The sequence below is a fragment of the Arvicanthis niloticus genome, chromosome 4 (assembly GCF_011762505.2).
Source record: "Arvicanthis niloticus isolate mArvNil1 chromosome 4, mArvNil1.pat.X, whole genome shotgun sequence".
Lineage (NCBI taxonomy): Eukaryota > Metazoa > Chordata > Mammalia > Rodentia > Muridae > Arvicanthis > Arvicanthis niloticus.
In genome coordinates, this window is record NC_047661.1 from 56,861,217 (window position 1) to 56,881,559 (window position 20,343).

At 34.9% G+C, this 20,343-nt stretch overlaps 1 protein-coding gene across 4 annotated transcripts in view; it reads left to right on the forward strand.

The window, feature by feature from the left end:
• Fstl5 (follistatin like 5) overlaps positions 1–20,343 on the forward strand; it is a 575,824-nt gene that overhangs the window by 368,754 nt on the left and 186,727 nt on the right. The window lies entirely within an intron of this gene.

Consider the following 20,343-nt stretch of genomic DNA (forward strand, 5'->3'; position numbering starts at 1 on the left):
TGAGTATCTGTTTTGTGATCATCTCTGTTGATTGTCACCTGTCAGCACATGCTGAATTGGGATTCAGTTTATTCTCTTTCCTGACTTTACTAGCTAATATTTTATTGACTATCATTGGCCTGAGCTATTGATTTCTCTGATTCCATTCAGGCTCTTCACAAGTTGTTTCAGAATCCTCATGGTCTGAAACATTGTCTTCTAATACCTGTACGAATTAAACATTCTGTCATGTTTACATTCATGAGCCAATTAGTGTGTATTCATACACACATACACACACACACACACACACACACACACACACACACACATGCACAGACTTTCCTAGAAGAGGGGCCTGATAATAAGAATACCGAGGTATATTGCAGTGGGTGTCTCAATTGCATGGGACATTACATACTTCCAGAGAGATCATACAGATTTTTTTTAAATCATTGAGCATTTCCTTACTTAAGGAGAAATCAGCTGAAATTCTATAAACTTCAGCTCCAACAAATCCACAACTTCTCCATGTCCTTCGTTATTAATTTGGGATGCCTTTTTTAAAGTCACGTCGATTATTGAAGAAAGAAGGCTGAAGGCTGCAAACTTCTATTGTATGTTCTTTTTTACCCTTTTCATTGTGGTGGAAAAAAAAAAGTACTGCGAGATCAATCTTCCTAAATTTTTAAGTGCACAATAAAGTCTTGTTAACAATAGGCACACTATTTTACAGCACATTCCTAGAACTTATTTATCTTCCAGAACAGACCACTGGTAATAACTCATTTTCCTCCCACAGTCTGCAGAGACCATTATTCCATAGTATATTTCTATGATCTTGACTTTTGTAGCTTCCTCATAAAGTGGGATCATGTGGAGATTTTTTCTTTGTGACTGCCTTATTTTCCTAAGCATAATGACCTTCTGGTTTATCAATGGGGCTTATTATAAGGATGAGTAATGGGACGTCTTCTTGCTTTCATCTACTTAATAATTTCTTTACCTTGGTGTCTTAGTTAAAGTTTTTCTATTGCTGTGACAAAAATCCAACAACCTAAGAGAAATACATGTAGAGAGGGTTTATTCAGCTAATACTTCCACATTGCTGTTCACCACTGAAGAAAGTCGGGATAGGGGTTCCAACAGGTCAGGACAGGAGTTGATACAGAGGGAAAGCAGGGATGCTACTTAGTGGTTTGCTACTCATGGCTTGATAAGCTTGCTTTCTTATATAACATAAGAGTATCAGCCCTGGAGTACCATCACCAAACATGGGCTGGGCCCTTCTGCATTGATCACTAGTTGAGAAAATGCCTTATAGCTGGGTCACATGGAAACTGAGGCTCCTTCCTTTCTGATTAGTTTAGCTATGTCAAGTTGATACATAAAACTAGCCGGTACACTTGGCTACATTGAAATGTACATGAGCATATAAATATATTTTGAGTTGGTGATTACAGTTATATTGCTTGTACGTCCAAAATGGGATTGGTTATTGATATGATAATTTATTTTATAATTTCTAAAAAAGCTTGTATGTAATCTTCCATACTAGATTTATACAGTACTGTGCTATGCATTGCAAGCAAGTGTCCATAGATTCCAGTTGATATACATCTTAGACTAATTATTCTATTTTTATTTTTATCAGACAACAGTCATCCTAATGCAGGAAGTAATACTTACATTTTTATTATTGTATCTATCCTTGTTATTATTGTATGTATATGATAGATTAGTGGCATGCACCAAGGAGCTTCTGTGGAAGGCAGAAGACAAGGTTGCAGAGTCATTTATTCCCTTCCCTCTTTGCAGGGATAACAGAGACTGAACTCACTTTTTCCTGGTTTGTCTTTATTCAAGATCCATCTCTCTCTCTGGTCCTCCTTTATGGTTCAATTTGCACTTTCTATTAATGTTATCCAGCCTGAAGGCATCTGTCATATCATTTTTATATTTTCTTTGTGGAAATGTCTACTTAGTTTCTCTTCCATATTTACTTGCATTAAGAATTATTTATTATTATTATTATTATTATTATGCTAATAAGTTGAGATCTATCAAATAAATATGCTTTTATAATAGAAACATTTAATAAACTAGGCACAGAAAGAAACTGATGGTAAGTGTTACACATGGGAAGATGACAGGTGGCAACAACTCATTGATGAAAATGAGTAATTCTTCCTATGAGATCAGAAGAAACAGAATGCCCAGTTTCATATAATTCTTTACATCTCATCAGAGGCCATCTAAGCCAGTATGAGACATCAAATAGAGAAATGTAGCACATGGGGCCTCCTGCCAGATGTATGTAAAAATATTACGTAAAAATATCAGCCATGATCACTCTCATGATAGCCCCATTTCTGAAATGTTTCACAGTGCTTGTCATAGAGTTGCTCCTCATTTAAAGAAAAATGTTCCATTGAAACCTATCACAGGTGGGTTACAAGTAATTGAAATTTACATCTGAAAACAATGCAGATTCTGTCACTAATGTGGCAATTCACCAGATTCTTAAGTAGGAGAGAGAAAAACAGAGTTATGTGTCAAGCAACTAAGTGAGTGCAGTATAGGAAGGCTATATGAAGAACCAATAAAACTGGCATTGTGTGAAAGAATTTTAAGTCATCACATACATAGTATAAAGTATTAAAGCTATTTAAAAGTGTTTCAGCATTGATCAGCCTCCATGTATATTGGGATTTCTGTTGTTTTTGTGTTATTAAAGACCAGCCTTAGTCTGTGGTGATATCTGAAGGGGTGCATGAGATTATTTCAATCTTCTCGTATCTGTTGAAGCCTGTTTTGTGACCAATTATATGGTCAGTTTTGGAGAAGGTACCATGAGGTGTTGAGAAGAAGGTATATTCTTTTGCTTTAGATGAAATGTTCTATAAATATTTGTTAAAACTCTTTGGTTAATAACTTTGGTTAGTTTCACTGTGTTTCTGTTTAGTTTCTGTTTCCATGATATCCATTGCTGAGAGTGGGGTGTTGAAGTCGCCCACAATTATTGTGTGAGGTGCAATGTGTGCTTTGAGCATTAGTAAAGTTTCTTTTATGAATGTGGGAGCCCTTGCATTTGAAGCATAGATGTTCAGAGATGAAAGTTCATCTTGTTAGATTTTTCCTTTGATGAGTATGAGGTGTCCTTCATTATTTTGATAACTTTTGGTTCAAAGTCAGTCTTATTCGATATTAGAATGGATACTCCAGTGTGTTTCTTGGAACTCTTTGCTTGGAAAATTTTTTTCCAGCCTTTTACTCTGAGGTACTGTCTGTCTTTGTCATTAAGGTGCATTTCCTGTATGCAGCAAATTGCTGGGTCCTGTTTATGCATCCAGTCTGTTAGTCTATGTCTTTTTATTGGAGGATTGAGTCTGTTGGGGGCCGACTTTTAGCAGAAAGCGGCTATCAGCTTTGCAGCCATCTCGAGCCATATACCCTGACCAGAGACTTGTTTCAACAGCCTACAACAGCTGAGCACACTCTGACAAACATCTTGTTTATTCCACATATCTTGTTTTGCTGTTTAGTGACCCCAGCTGCATGGTGCACATGGTAAAGTGTCTTTAGCTGTGCTCCCCTGCTTGTGCTTATAAATACCCAGGATTTCCTTGCAATAAGAGGAGACAATAAAGGAGGAGACAATAAGAGAGAGGCAATAGGGAGACAATAAACGAGAAATGAGACTTGGTCACACACTCTGCTTTGTCTCCATTCTTCGAGTCTCTTGCCCCTTCATCCCCCACTCTCTCTCTTGCTAGACCCTGACCCATTGACCTAAGCAGCAGCTTGGGCAGGGACACAGTGGCCCCCAAGCCAGGCAGTGTTGGCCTCAACAGAGTCCATTGATGTTAAGAGATACTAAGGAAAAATGATTGTTGCTTCCTGTTATTGTTGTGTTTAGAGGTGTAATTATGCCTGTGTGGCTCTCTTAATTTAGGTTCATTGAGAGAAGATTACTTTTTTGCTTTTTCTAGGGAGGAGTTTCCCTCCTTGTATTGGAGTTTTCCATCTATTTTTCTTTGTAGGGCTGAATTTGTGGGAAAATATTGTGGAAATTACATTTTGTCATGGAATATCTTGTTTTCTCCATCTATGGTAATTTAGAGTTTTGCTGGGTATAGTAGCCTGGGTTGGCATTTGTGTTCTATTTGTGTTGTCTTAAGGTCTGTATGACATCCTCCCAGGATCTTCTAATATATATATATATCCCCTCCTGCCTCCACAGGTGTATGCCCTACCTACCCCCCTCCCCACCCTTGAATTCCTCCCCGCTCTATGTTCAGCCTTCATGGGATCAGGGATCTCTTCCTCTCCACCCATGCCCAACAAGGCCATCCTCTCCTAAGTACACAGCTGAAGTCATGGGTGCCTCCCTTTGTGCTCCCAGGCTGGTGATTTAGACCCTGGGGACCTTTGGTTGGCTGGCACTGTTGCTCTCCTCTTGGGGCCAAGAACCCTTTCAGCTCCTTCAGTCTTCTAACTTCTTTATTGGGAACCCTTGATCAGACCAATGGGTTGCTGCGAGCATCCGCCTCTGGATATGTCAGACTCCGACCAACCTTCAAGGAGACAGCTGCATCAGGCTCCTGTCAGCATGTACTTCCTGACATCCATATTGGCGTCTATCTTTGGTGACTGCACATGGGACAGATATCAAGGTAGAGTGGTCTCCCAAAGGCCCCTCCTTGACTTTCTGTCCCACACTTTGTCACCTTATTTGCTCTCTTGAGCATTCTGTCACTCCTTCCAAGAAGGGCTGAGGCATGCACACTTGGTCTTCCTTATTCATGAGCTTCATGTGGTCAGTTAGTTGACCTCACACCAGTCAGAATGGCTAAGATAAAAAATTCAAGTGATGGTAGATGCTGGGGGGATGTGGAGAAAGAGGAACACTCCTCCATTGTTGGTGGGAATGCAAGCTGGTACAACCACTCTGGAAATCAATCTTGCGGTTCCTCAGAAAATTGGACATAGCACTACCTGAGGACCCAGCTATACCGCTCCTGGGCATATACCCAGAAGATGCTCCAACATATAACAAGGACATATGCTCCACTATGTTCATAGCAGCCTTATTTATAATAGCCAGAAACTGGAAAGAACCCAGATGTCCTTCAACGGAGGAATGGATTTTTAAAAAAATGTGGTACATTTACATAATGGAGTACTACTCAGCTATTAAAAATAATGAATTTGAGAAATTCTTAGGTAAATGGATGGAACTAGAAAATATCATCCTGAATGAGGTAACCCAATCACAAAGAACACACATGGTATTTACTCACTGATAAGCAGATGTTAGCCCAAAAGCTTGAAATAGCCAAGAGTCTTCTAGCTTTCATAGTTTCTGGTGAGAAGTCTGGTGTAATTCTGATAGGTCTGCCTTTAGATGTTACTTGACCTTTTTCATCAATGGGAGGAGAGGCCCTTGGTTCTGTGAAGTCTCAAGGCCCTTGGTTCTGTGAAGTCTCACCCTCATAGAAGCAAGGAAGGGGGGATGGGATAGGGAGGTTCAGGGATGGGAACCAGGAAATGGGATAACATTTGAAATGTAAATAAAGAAAATATCCTTTAAAATAAGGAAAAATAAATAAATAAATAAATAAATAGAAAAAAAGTGTTTCAGAAATTTGTACTGAAGTTTAGCCAGTCGTATCAAGTTCCTGCAATTTGTTGGGAGAAAATCTACTAGTAGAATATGCTAACTATGACACCTAATTTTAATATTTAGAGCAACAGGAAAGTATTGTCTAGTTTTCATCTTCAGTCTCATATTCACTTTAAGTTGTTTGCAATTTAAGAAAATGTTTTTAGGTCTAAGAAGATGCTTTTAGGATGGTAATATAAGTTAGAATAAAAATGATTTAAGTGCAGATCTCTAAACTCAACAAGATAAAATAGATAATAATGTACTATCTCCTAAGGAGTTAAATACAAATGGACTGGACATTGTGAATGTAACACTTACATGATAGTTCTCATAATTCTTTAATAATTACCCATATTGTATATGGCTTATTATTGTAAGAGAAAGAGCCTTTTACTGAATTAAAAGGGGATGATTTTGTGGTTGGCTTTGTGCTCTTCTGTACTCAGATGCTCAGTTCTGTGTCCCCCCGATCAGGTTGTAGCTTGTACATTGGTATTGTATTGACTGGTGTGTTATAAAGCATACGCTCCAATAATCTCTGATTAATAAAAGGCTAGAGTTTATGACTGGGGCGAAAAAAAGGAAAGCAGAATTTTCCATGTCCAGATGGACTGGGAGATGCACCTGAAGCAGGAAGAGTCAGATCAATACTAAAATGCAACTACCTTATGGATTTTGGCTGAGAAGTAGCCAGATTAGTTTGGATAAGTACAATCAACCAATAACTGCTCAGTTATTATTCCATAATCATTGATTAAATAAATATTGCCGTCTTTGTCTCATTTATTTGGGAGCTATACAGGTTAGAATGGGTCACAAAATCTCCATAAAAATACTGTAACAAAGGAAACAGTAGGTAGAAGAAGGGGTTCACCATGAAGCAAGATGCAAGATGAAGTTGGAACATGAACATGTGGCCAAAAAGCCTTGCATTGAAGACACAAAGGAAATACAGGGGAACACAGCTGGCAAGCAATGGGGCATTTAACTGGTTATTAACAGCCTATCTTGGTAACAATAGTCTCAGAACCTGCCCAGCTTACATTTGTTTCTTGTTAATAAATTCTGATGGCACTGTGTTGTTTAATTGAGAGCTAAATGGGAAAGAGTAGAGTAGAAGCCCGTCTAAAATATTATACTATTTGCAATAATTTAAATAAAAATTAACAAGATTTCTCTTTATTATCTTAAAATCAACATAGCATATTTCATTCTGAGATATAATACAGAAAACCATCAAAACTAGTGATTTACTAAAAAGAATGATATTTTGCTTCTGTAGATCATCAGGTATTTACTGAACATGATAGAACATCCTGTAATTCCAGTCCTGAGATGCGTGAGGAAGAAGAATCAGAAGTACCAGATCATTTGTATTAACATCATTATTTCAAAGACAGCATAGGGTATATGAAACCATGTCTTCTAAATTAAAACAAAACAACAGAAAACAAACAAAAAACAAAATGACTGTCCCTTATGAATCTAACATAAAATAGCAATGTTATTTTAAATTATATAAAATAAATTATTCATGATATTTTCATTTTTAGTAGAATATATTGTTTTTTCATTTTTCTTTTATTGAAAACATATCATTTTCTCATAAAATATATCCTGATCACAGTTTCCCTTCCCTCTAGTTTTCCTAGTTCCACCCTATTTCCCCTCCCATTTCAATCCATTCCAGTTTGGTTTCCCATTAGAAAGAAACAGGCTTGAAGGTGAGAACCAAACATGACAAACTAAAAAATAATTAGATAAAGTAAAAACCATCATATCTAGGCTGGACAAGGTAACCAAACAAAAAAAAAAAAAAAAAAGAAGAGTCCCAATGCAGGCACAAGAATCAGAGACCTGCTTGTTCATATGTACAGGGGTCCCATTAAAAAAATTAAATTGAAAGCTATGATTATATACACAGTGTGGACATTGTTGTTGCAAATGGAGCTACGTTGTCAGTTTGGCAAGAGCTTCTCACTTCCTTAGTAATGACATGACTTGTTTGGGAATTTCCTTGGAACTTTCTTTTTTCACAACTCCTTGATTGAATGAAAGCTTATCTCGCTACTAGAAGTCTTGTTTGGTAACAAATGATGGCCAGTAGGGACTTTATATCCACATTATTAGGAGACCTCATTAGAATCACCTCCATATATTTTAGGAAGTTTTGGCTGCACTATGTTTCCACATCATCCCAAAAATGCCCTACAATTTTAGATGTCTCTCCATGAATTTCCTCCATTATCCATATTTCCCTTTCCCAACTTACTCTTCTATCCTATCTGCCCCATCTACCCATAAAATTTAGTTGATGTCTCCCAAAGTACCCTCCCTATACTTTTTTCCATACATATGCAGTTATGTATTGTAGATTGGTTTTCATTTAGTGTCAAATATCCACATATAAGTGCAAATATATCATATTTATCTTTCTTTGTCTGGGTTACCACACTCGGGGTACTTTTTTGTTATTGTTGTTATATCCATTTGCCTGCAAACTTTGTGATGTCATTAACAGCTAAGCAATATTCCAGTGAATAAATGTACCACATTGTCTTTATCCACTCTTCTGTTGACGGACATCTAGGATATTCCAAGTGCTTCCTAATAGTTTCTGGATGTTATGAATAGAGTAGCAATGAACATGGTTAAGCAAGTGTCCTTGGGGGAAAGATAAGGCATCTTGTGAGTGTATGTTTAAGAATAGTATAGCTGGATCTTGAGCTAGATTGACCCCAAATTTCCAAAGAACCATAATATAGTTTTTTTCACAGTGATTGTATGAACTTGTATTTCCTAAAGAAATGGATAAATGTTTGCTTTTTTCCATATCCTCCCAAGCGTGAGCTGTCCATGTTGGTCATCTTAGTCATTCTGAAAGGTATAAAATGGGATCTCAAAGTGGTTTTATTTTCCTTTTTTTCTGATGGCTAAGGATGTTGAGGATGTCTTTAAATATCTTTCATCTGTCTGAGAGTCTTCTATTGAGAATTCTGCGTTTAGATCTGTACCCCATTTTTTGACTGGCTGATTTGTTGTGGTTTAGTTTTTTGGTATATAGTTTCTTCAGTTCTTTATATATTTCAGATATTAGTCCTATATTGGAAGTGAAGTTATAAAATTTGTTTCAAATTTTATAGGTTTCTATTTGATCTGACTGATAGTATCTTTGTGTAGCTTTTCTGTTTCATAAGGTCCCATTTATTAATTGTTGATCTTATTTCCTGTGCGATCAGTGTTCTGTTTAGGACATCTTCTACTATGTTAAAGAGTTCAACGCTAATCCCCACTTTATCTTCTATCAAGTTCAGTGTTTCTGGCTTTGTTGATTGCTTTAATATCTATTTGGACTTGAGGTTTATATAGGGTGATAAGCAACCAGTTTGACCACAGGTTGAAGATGTTATATTTTTTCCAGTGTGTATTTGCAGTTTCTTTATCAAAAATCAGTCATACACCAGTGTATAAATTTTATGTTTAGTACTTCAGTTTAATTCTATTGATCAACGGGTCTGCTCTTATGCCAATGCCCTGTTATTTTTATTACTGTAGCTCTGTAATACAACTTGAAATCAAGAATGGTGAAATATACTGCAGCTTTTTTCTTGTTCAGAATTGTTCTGACTTGGAATTTTTGTGTTTCCATATAAAGTTGATAATTGTCCTTTCAAGGTCTGTAAAACGTTGTTTTAGATTTGTGATATAGGTTGCACTGAATCTGATGGACACTGTTTTTACATCCATTTTGTTAACCTGTATTTTTTTTATTAGGGAATTAAATACATTGATATTGAGTGATTATCAATGTTCAATTAGGATTAACAATCCTAATTGAACAATCAGGATTGTTAATTCCTGGTATATTGTTGTTGTTAGTTAGGGTGTGGCCATGGGAGTGTGTGTGTGTGTGTGTGTGTGTGTGTGTGTATTTGTGCGTGTATACATGCACCTGTGTGTGTGCTTCTGTGTGTGTGTACACACACACATGTGTGGGCGAGAGTGTGTGTCTATGTGTGCTTCTATCTCTCTCTTTTCCTTAATTTACTGGTTTAAGGTTATTTATTTCCTGTGTTTTCACGGGTGATGTTAACCTCCTTAGATTCAAGTCTTTCTTCTAGCCCCTTCTATAGGGCTAGGTTTGTAGATAGAATATATTGTTACATTTCTATTACCATTGTAGTGTAGTATTAGAAAAAAAATCTCCAAGTCAAGGGAAACATGCACAGGGTAGGCCAGAATTTCTACTTTTGATCACCAACATAAAATATGTAATATACATTAATTTACCATCTACATCAGTCATATAATTTTTTAATGATATATTTAAACACAAACATAATTTACTCTCACCAATTGAGAATTAGTATCTCAGATGTTCTTCAAGAATTTAATCTTACAATCCTTTTTGCAACATAATGAAACCATTATTGTTCTTGGAGTTTTACATATTTAGCAAGAGTACCTTTTATACTCCACCTCTGACTGTAATTATAATATCATGTTGACAAGAAATAAGGATCTGACAAGCTTTAATCCAACCTTACATGGTACAATGGTAACTCACAAATTTATTAGTTATTTACTTAGCATAAAAGTGACTTATAATGGATTGACATTATCATTTTGTAAGTAAACAGTTTTATAAATAAAACCTAGGATATATTTAAAGGAAATAATATGAATATTCCCTTAAATTTATTGAATTCCAAAGCCTCTGGAGATGGCAATATAGTAATAACATTCATTATAAAGGAATGAACATATAAAAGGAAATATATAAATGATGTCTTAATAGTAAAAATGAGTCAGTTTTGTTTAAAGTCTATTATTACTAATGAACAATTATCTTTCCTAAAATCCCCATATATTTATGGAACATTTCAAGGTATTTAACATCCATAAATTCATATAGTCATTATTTTATAGGTGTTATGAGAGTGCTTAAGGTTTTTAGTCTTATTTTCTATTTAAAAATTATAGTAGATATTAGAAATTATCAAAGATCAAAGTAAATTTTATCCTTTGTTGTACATGTTCTAACTCTCCCGTCTTAGAAGTTTTCATATCTGTACATTTGGCTAGCAACAGTTAAATACAAAGCTAATTCAGTGGGTGAACTTTCTTGAGTATTAGATAACAGAAAAAATTCTGCAAATAATGCCTGTCCTATAGGCAAGATTTCTCAGTATGACACTATGCCAGTTACATTATATTTATTTCAGAATCATACTGATATTTTAAAGAATATTTTTATGCCCTGTAACTTAATTGAATAAAAAAGAAAGCTATTATTGAAATGCTTTTGTAATATTATAAATATCAAGAACAGAATATGTTTGCTGATAGGCTTAAACATTGCTAATATTTATATGACACTAGTACATTTTTTTTAAACAACCTCAAGCCTAACATGGACTTCTGCCTATCAGCTGATAAATTTAGAAACATTACCTCATTATTTTCTAGGCAACAGTATACAGACATGGTTGTCTCCTCTTTACATTGCTACCTACTCATTTGAACAGAAGATATATTACACATCTAAAAACTGTTCCTGAGAAACATTAAGTTGAAACATATCTTTAGTGCTGGGCAAGTACTAGTAACTCAATCATCTTTTCGTATGTGACTTTCCTATTTCATTTGTTCTCTTTTACATTTACCTTTTCATTTGCTAATAATGTTTAACTGTAGGTGGATATTTTGTTAATCAAAGGATTGAATATCAACTCAAATAATTTAGAAAATTCTATATAAGCCCAACTGACTATTTCACAGGAATGTTCCAGATTTCATTCACATTCAAAATGGAAAATAATTGGTAAAAAAGTATTAAATGTATCTCAGATTTAATAATTCAGAAATATAATGCAATGATAAAATTGCATTATAATACCAAGTAGCAGGTGCTATCTGTATGCTGTTGAAACAAATCCCTTGTCAGGTATGATATTCCATGATTTTCTCCCATTCTGAGGACTGTTAGCTCACTGTAGATGCCATCCATCTTTTAATTATCACGTGGCATTTTTTGTATGATATATATATTCAAAGATTAGAATTTATAAGTTGTAACTATGGAACATTTTATAAAATTCCACAATTAGGTGAATAAACAAGTGTATGAAGTCAGTTTTATGAATAAAAGTGTTATTAACCTTTAAATTATATAAATGTTTAAGAATATGAAAATGTCTACTTCAATGCCTTATACAGTCTCATCATCACATCCACTTGGCTCAATTTCCCTCTATAAAATACCATAATTGTAGTGAGAAATGCCTGTTAAAATTGGAGCAGATATTGTTGTACCCAAGAATGAATCCTGGATGAGCAGACAGCAGTTTTGTGAGTCAAACAAAAGTTATTAAATGAAATATAGTGCAGATACCTTTTATCATTTCTAAACTAAAAGATCTGGAAATTTATTCTAGAATGTTCTTCTGTCAGTATATCTATTCAAATACAAGAGATAATTTGAAATTATTCTCTGAAACTTATAACAAATATGCACATAAACTTTAGAATTTGCTATTAGTAATGGGTATTCAAAATGCTACAGCACTTGTTTGCCAAAGAAGGATATATGATACCTTGAATATGAGTTAAGCTGCCAAGTGAATGAAACACAACAGTGTCAAACACCAGGGTAGTGTAATATATATTTTGAATATATGACAAGAATGAACGATGGACTTACGAACTGAAAGAAAAAGAGGAAATTGTAACTTTGGTCTTCTGCATAAGAGGTAAAATACTTCTAAAAGAATATAAGAGACAGTTCTTTCTGCAGGCATTATTGTGTAGTCAGAAATGAGAGACTCTTACTCAGGAGACTCACACAGGACAAAATCACCTGCTACAGCTGGTCTTGCTTTAAGTGTCCAACAGATATCAATACTTTTGAACCATGACTTAAAAATACTCACTGTGGGCCCTTGAGATGATCCAATAAGTAAAGCACATGCTGCTAAGCCTGATGATGTCAATGTGACTCCACATGATGGAAAGAGACAACTGCCTCTCACAAGTTGCAAATATGTTATGGGAATTCTTGGGTAAGAGAATGTGTGTGTGTGTGTGTGTGTGTGTGTGTGTGTATGATAACTTCTAAAAAATAGTGATAATCAATGAGATACATTTCTTTCTCATATTGGTGTTGTGATGGAAAAATCATAAGTGAGGTATGCTAGTGTAATCATATGCTAGTATGTGATATGGCTGCTGTAAACATGTGATTCATAATTTCAAATACTGATTAAAAATAGGTAAGGAAAGTTTTCTTCCAAGTGACTCAAAAAAGATCAGTGTCATTGGTAAAAACAAAGACCTTATTTTCTTATTTATAAAAACAAAGACCTTATTTTCTTATTTATATTACTATACAATTACTAGAAAGTGCTTATCTTCAGATAGGTTATATGCTACAAAATGATTCATATTATAAGATGTATTACTAATATTTATATAGTTTATACCTAACTGATTATTAATATTCTTCATATATACAATACTGTGATTAAATATTTGACCATCATATCAGGTTAAAAGTTCTAATTATGACTTTGAGATGACCAAGATGAGCATTATGTATTTCTCACTATATAATAGGAAACTATCATAGAGTAACTATTATACTTGTGATGAGAAAAATGCTGCTTCCTATGGTATACTGGCTACATGGTATGGAGAAGAAACCTGGGAAGTGGTGAATGAAATCACTCTTTTGCAACTGTGTCATTTTCTGGACAGTAATTTTGTTTGTAGATGGAAAGAGACAATTCTTGCCTAGTGGCTACCACCGCACAAACTGGAGTAACAAGGATGCTCAAATTCTTCTTAGAATCCATGACAGGAAGCTGTCAGGAGCAGACAGGGCTCTAATTAAAATGAACATTAATATAGAAATATTTGTAATGTCAATGTTGTGGACTTCTGACATTTTGAAAACCAACTATCCATGTAAGGTAACCAGGACTGTTGTCTGTTAACTCCACTCAGCTATTTCTAAATAAAATATGGAAAACAACCTAACAATAAACTCCAAGCCATGAATTTGCTATAGACCCTTAACTCATAGGCTAACCGTCCCAAATCAGTTTTAAAAAGTTAAAGAAGGACTGGGGCTAAGCCTTGTATTCCTACATGTGTTATACAGGCACAATGCCCATGAGAGTATCAATATTCATCTTACTTTTATATCAATAAGAAGCTCGTACAAATGAAAACCTTAAATTTGAAATCAAAGTAAATTTTGTACCATTTAAGAAATTATAACTTCATCTTGATATTAATTATACAGATTTCTACCAATATGTTATGGCTATGCAATAAGTCCTAGCTAATCCTCCCTGTTCCAACAAAACCACTACTTTTCCCTAAAAAGACAGACCAATATTAATCACCTTAGTCCCCAAGCCCAGGGCATAGGGACGCTGACTCTTCATTAACTTCTTCAAGCTGATTACGGGCGTTGAGATATATCTGCCTAGACAGAGTAATCAGCCCTTAATAATTCTGCATCACTAAGGTCTGTCAGATGATTCTGGGACAGAAGGCTGAAGATTTGATGCTCCAATGTTTGGTAGTATAGGGGCTTTCCAGGAGTTCAGCGGTCGCTATAAATTGGCTAAGTTTAGAAGCTATGCTTAGTGCTTCCCATAATTTCAGTTAACTCAGTCATTCTGGATTTCTGATGGGGTTGAAGACCTATAGTCTCATAGCCAATCCTGGCTATTTACTTTGAGAGAAAAGATCTGAGTGGATGGTTTTCAGCTGACATTCATTCTAAAGCCAAGAAAACAGCCAAGTTCAAAAGTAAGTGTTTTAGTTAGAAGAGATGACAGAGGTTCTGGTTAGTCAACAAAATGATGGACTGGGTATTAGGACTATTTTGTACCTCACTGGTACAATTAGGAATAATTATGCTCTAATTGTGTTTTGAGAGAAAAGTTTTATTTTAACAGGAAGGGTGATATGTAGGAGGAGCTAAGGGGAAGGAGTACTGAGAGGAAGAGATGGAGTAAGGAGAGGAGAAGATAAAGGAGTGGAGAAGCTAGGTGATGAGAGAGAAAAAGAGAGGGGGGAGGGCATGAAGGCAGATTTTCACGTGTCTCCACCAGTCAAAGATAGTTTATATATCTAGGTTGGGTATTGGGTTACACTTCTGATTAAGCATTACCAAACTTATAAAGCCTTTGATTAACATTTTTAAAAATTATATAAAGGAAAAAGGAAAAGGGGGCATGGGACAGGGGTTTTCTAGGGAGGGGAAATGGGGAAAGTGGATGGCATCTGAAATGTAAATAAAATATAAAATAAAAAAAGAGAAATCACTCTTTGAAAAAACAAAGAAAGCATAAATGTTTTACTGAATATATGACAGTGATTAGTAGTTATGATAGTTACAAGAATAATGACTATGTCATAAGCCAATGGGTTACAGAGGCCTCCATTTTGAAGAAATACTTTCATGGCTAAGGATGAGTTACTTTGTGCAATTTCTCAGATTTTCCAGATGGGCCAATCTTCAGTATAGGAGTCATCATGTACTTAATTTTCAATTATGCAATATCTAGTATGCAAATAAAGGCAGTTGTGGTTGATCAGTGTTCAGTCCTACATACATGATTACAGCTTCATGGGCCCCAGTTACAGCATTTCTCAGCTAACAGCTGGGCCAGACACAAGATATAAGTGTTTGAGAGTTCTGAATCAACCTTGTATGGAAATTGTCTGTTCAGATCCATTCTATTGTTCTGCTCCATGAGTAAAGGCCTTTCTTCTGTGTCATCTTTGTTTTCTAGGCAAGAACTTCTTAAAAGCTAATTTTTAGTGGCTCATTTGAACTGAAGAGAACTATATTGCCAGGTACAACAGTGGCTATTTGCTAAGATCAAGCTAATTTGTGTATAAGACAAAAACTTAATGTGAATGATAATTAAGAGGCTAAATTATAGAACATGCTAATAATATCTGCACTGTACATATTTAACAAAAAGTCTGTAATTGCTAGGAATCAGATTAACAGACATATAGACAGTGAACCAGATCACTGCCTTGAGATACTACACTGAAGAACCATGGCACTTAATAAACATGAGAATAGGAAGCAATGGCTAGGAAAAGAGAAATACTAAGAGAAAGTTTGAAACTTGTCTCCAAAGCCCTCCTTTTCCTTACTGTGAGGTCTCAGCAAATGTATCTAAGAAAGACTCCCCAGAAGGTCCTCATTAGGAATGCAAGAAGAAGGGATTCTGACCTTTGGACCACACTTTCAATGGGAAGTAATAAACAGTCAGTGCTTTAATATTTTGTAACAATGATACCTTCCCTTCATAAGAGGTTTCAGGTCAAAGTTTTATACTTGTTTATGGGCAGGCCTAAACCCTTGCTCATAGGTTTTTGTCAATGAGTCAGACTCCTCAAGAATTTTACCATAAACTACCAAGAGGTATCCTGGCATAGATTATGGGAAAACAATATTTCTTTCATAGAAGACATTTTTCTTTTTTTTGTTGTTTTTTTTGTTGTTTTTTTATTAAAACATTTTTATTGAATATTTTATTTACATTCCAGATGCCATCCCCTTTCCCCAATTCCCCTCTCTAGAAAACACCTATCCCATGCCCCTTTCCCTTTTTGATTTTATACAATTTTTTTAAAAAATGTTAATCAAAGGTTTATAAGTTTGGTAATGCTCAATCAGAAGTGTAACCCAATACCCAACCTAGATATATCAACTATCTTTGACTGGTGGAGACATGTGAACATCTGCCTCCATGTCTCCCCCTCTCTTTCTCTCTCTCATCACCTAGCTTCTCCTCTCCTACTTCTCCTCCTCTCCTTACTCCTTCTCTTCCTCTCACCTTAGCTCCTCCTACATATCACCCTCCCTGTTAAAATAAAACTTTTCTCTCAAAGTAAATAGCCAGACCTTAGTGGTGCAGAATTATTAAGGGCTGATTACTCTGTCTAGGCAGATATAATCAGTTGACTATTCTGCAAGTTTGTCCATTTCTGGACAGTAATTTGTCTGTAGATGGAAAGAGGCAATTCTTGCCTAGTGGCTGTCTCACCAAACTGGAGTAACTCCAAAGATGCTCAATTTCTTCTTAGAATCCAATACAGGAAGCTGTCAGGAGCAGACAGGTCTCAAATTAAAGTAAATATTACTACAGAAATGTTTGTAACATCAATTCTGTGGACTTCTGACATTTTGAAAACCAACTATCCTTGTAAGGTAATCTGGACTTTTGTCTGTTAACTCTTCTCAGCTATTTCTAAATAAAATATAGAAAACACCCTAGAAATAAACTCCAAGCCATGAATTTGCTATAGGCCCTTAACTCACAGGCTAGCCATCTCAAATTAGTTAAGGACATTAAAGAAGGACTGGGTCTAAGCCTTGTATTTCTAAATGTGTTATACAGGCACAATGCCTATGAGAGTAACGATATTCATCTCACTTTTATATCAATAAGAAGCTCATACCAATGGAAACCTTAAATTTGAAATCAAAGTAAATTTTGTACCATTTAAGAAATTATAACTTCATCTTGATATTAATTATACAGATTTCTACCACTAGGTTATGGTTATGAAATAAGCCCTTGCTAATCCTCACTGTTCCAACAGAACCATTACTTTTCCCTAGAAAGACAGACCAATATTAACCACCTTAGTCCCCAAGCCCAGGGAATAGGGGCACTGACTCTTCATTAACATCTTCAAGCTGACTACCGGCGATGAGATATTAGAAGGGGGTGGGAGGAAGAGTAAATTGATAAGCCTCTGACACTGTGTCTTCACTTCATCCAGATGGAATTCTAGGACACCAGAAGTTTGAGCAGGTCTGCTCAGCTTGCCTGATGAGTAGATACACCAAGGCTGTGTATTCTGCAATATACAATTCTCAGAACAAGTTTTGAAACAACAAAGATTCAACTAACAGACCACATGAAGCTCATGAAGAAGGAAGAACAAGTATGAATGCCTAGGTCTTACTTAGAAGGAGTAACAAAATACCCAAGGGAGCAAATATGGATACAAAGTGTCGGGGTGGCGGGGCACACCCTCATAGAAGCAGGAGGAGTGGGGATGGGATAAGGAGCTCCTGGGTGGTGGGGGGAATGGGGTAAGGGGATAAAATTTGAAATGTAAATATAATATCCAATAAAAAAAGGAAAAAAAAGAAAAGTTGTTAGAACCAACATCTTTAATAAAATGTCAGCCCTCTTAAAAATTATCTTGACATTTTTCTCATATAATAAAAAATCATGTGTGTTAATGTGAAATATTATGACATCACTGCCATATATTTTACAGAATCTCATAGTATTTTTATTCCTTACTAGAAAATCTATGACTTACAATCTTTACTGTAGCCTATTATAAAATATAGAGCCAGAAGTAGAGTCACATGTCATTTGAAAATAAAAACCTGTGTCTAGTCATGTCATAGACCTTAAAGGAAAACCTATTATTTTTGCTAAATGGACACAGTCTGAAACCAATGTCTAATAATGTCTTGCTATACCTATAGCTTAATAAAGCTTCAAACCCTCTTTTTAAAAGACCCTATTAATTATAGATAGTGATTAATACAGAAACCATGGATGGCCCAGTACTAAAGGGAATATTTATATCGTACCCTTTCCTTCCAAGGCTCATGGATCAAGAAAATGGGCTTTGGAGATTCTAAACGCCAGAGGTAGTGAAGTGCAAGTAAACAGTGTCTAACAAACACAACAGGGCAGTTGCACATATAAACCTGATTAGTTGTAATAAGCTACACAAGACCTATACATAGTAAACTTATACCAAATCACAACATGTAAGAATAGCTGACCAAAATCTCCCACTTATAGCTGAAGAACTATTGGCAATTAATAGCTCCTAAGATAGGTAAAGTTAGGCTTCTTCAATGACATGACCCCTGGTGGGTCCATCACACTCCAGTGGACAGCCACATCCCCAAGAATATAAGGGCAGGAGAAACTAGAATCACACTGTTTCCAAAACACAATTAGATTGAATGTTACTGGTTAAATTCACTTTTGAAGTTTCATAGGAAATTATTTAAAAAAAAAAAAAAAAAAACTAAACGAAAAAGAAAAGAAAAAGTAATGTGATGAAACTGAAGACACCTGATTGGGACTTCTGTTGGATTCTGGTCCAGATAGAATATAAACATCATTGTCTTACTAGAGTGCTAAGGTAACTCAGATTTCATGGGTAAATATTGAAAATTTCTGTTTCCCTTGAACTGGGTGTACAAACATCTTTACTTAACTCTTCTTATAAGTATGTAGGTCCTTACTAGCTTGCTACGTTATTAATTATGAAAATTATTTCCATATATAACATTAGTGAAACATTAGTGAGCTAAATATGATATTTACTCAGAATCTAGTGATTCACTCTTTCTGGAGACCAGGATCTTCTTTTTCTGGCAGGTCAGTAAGTCTGAACCCTGACTCTAGAAATGAGTAAGTGAAAAGTGTGACCAAGGGAATAAAGTTGGCATGGCCATCTGGATAGGAAGTTCAAAGGAGAGAATTTCTAACTAGAAATGGAAATTTCAAATTGATGTGCATTATGAAATTAAAGATAAATTTCATTGGAGTTTAATGTTACATTTAATGATCTAAAGTGGTTTAAGATGTCCTTTTGGCATCTCTTTGCACATAAAATAGATTATGGCTGCTATTTATCTTTGGTTAATTTAAAAAGGTGAAATAACTAACTGTGATATTATATTATTTGTTAATTTGTCATTAGACTTAATTTTTAAAATCAATCTTGTTTGTGTATTTCCTTGAATGATTTCTATCAATATCATTATATTTCTGTATGATGTATAATATTTTCACATAAAAATCACATTTGTTAGGACTCTACTATCATTTTGTTACTTTGTTATTAGTTATCAAAACAAATATTTTTAGCAATTCAACTTATAGATTTATACATTTGCATATTGAGTATATAGAATAAAACAGTAAAATGGAACTGTGTAAGAGTGAGATTCTACATGCAGTGCTCACTTATAAAGCACCATTATTGGATCAGGTTTTCTTTTCTCATGAGGAATAAGGAAATAAGTTAAAATTATTTATCAGACCAAAATCAAGAATGAGGAGTGGGAGATACATCCAGATTTAAAAGCTGAATTGGTTGGTTCCAAACTCTACTTAATTTTTCTTTGTGGGTATTTTCTCATTCTTGCCTATTCCTTCTCTTTATAATAGATTTGAATTAAGAATGAGTCATTTTGGCATATAGTGTCATAAACCTATTTCAATGTCTATATCTTTATGATTATACCAAAATTATTATTAATATTTTGTATGCCAGACATGAAATTATATGATTTATATACAGAAATTTGAATATTTTATTTTGGTTGATTTCTACTTTAGTGCTCAAGTATATCATTGCATAGTGCCTTAATAAATCATAGGTGAAATAATTTAATCATATACATTGTTAAACATTAATAATGATCAATATAAAAATATAATAGTTTATAAAAATTTCTTGCATTTAACTACCTACTAAAATATTTAGTTTTGGGTAGAGATGCAGTGCTAGATTTTATTAATGGCAGAGCATATAAAAGGTTTTCTTGTACATGTTGCAGAAAAAATAATCATCCGAAAAGGAAACTCATTCATGGTAGGCTTGGTGGT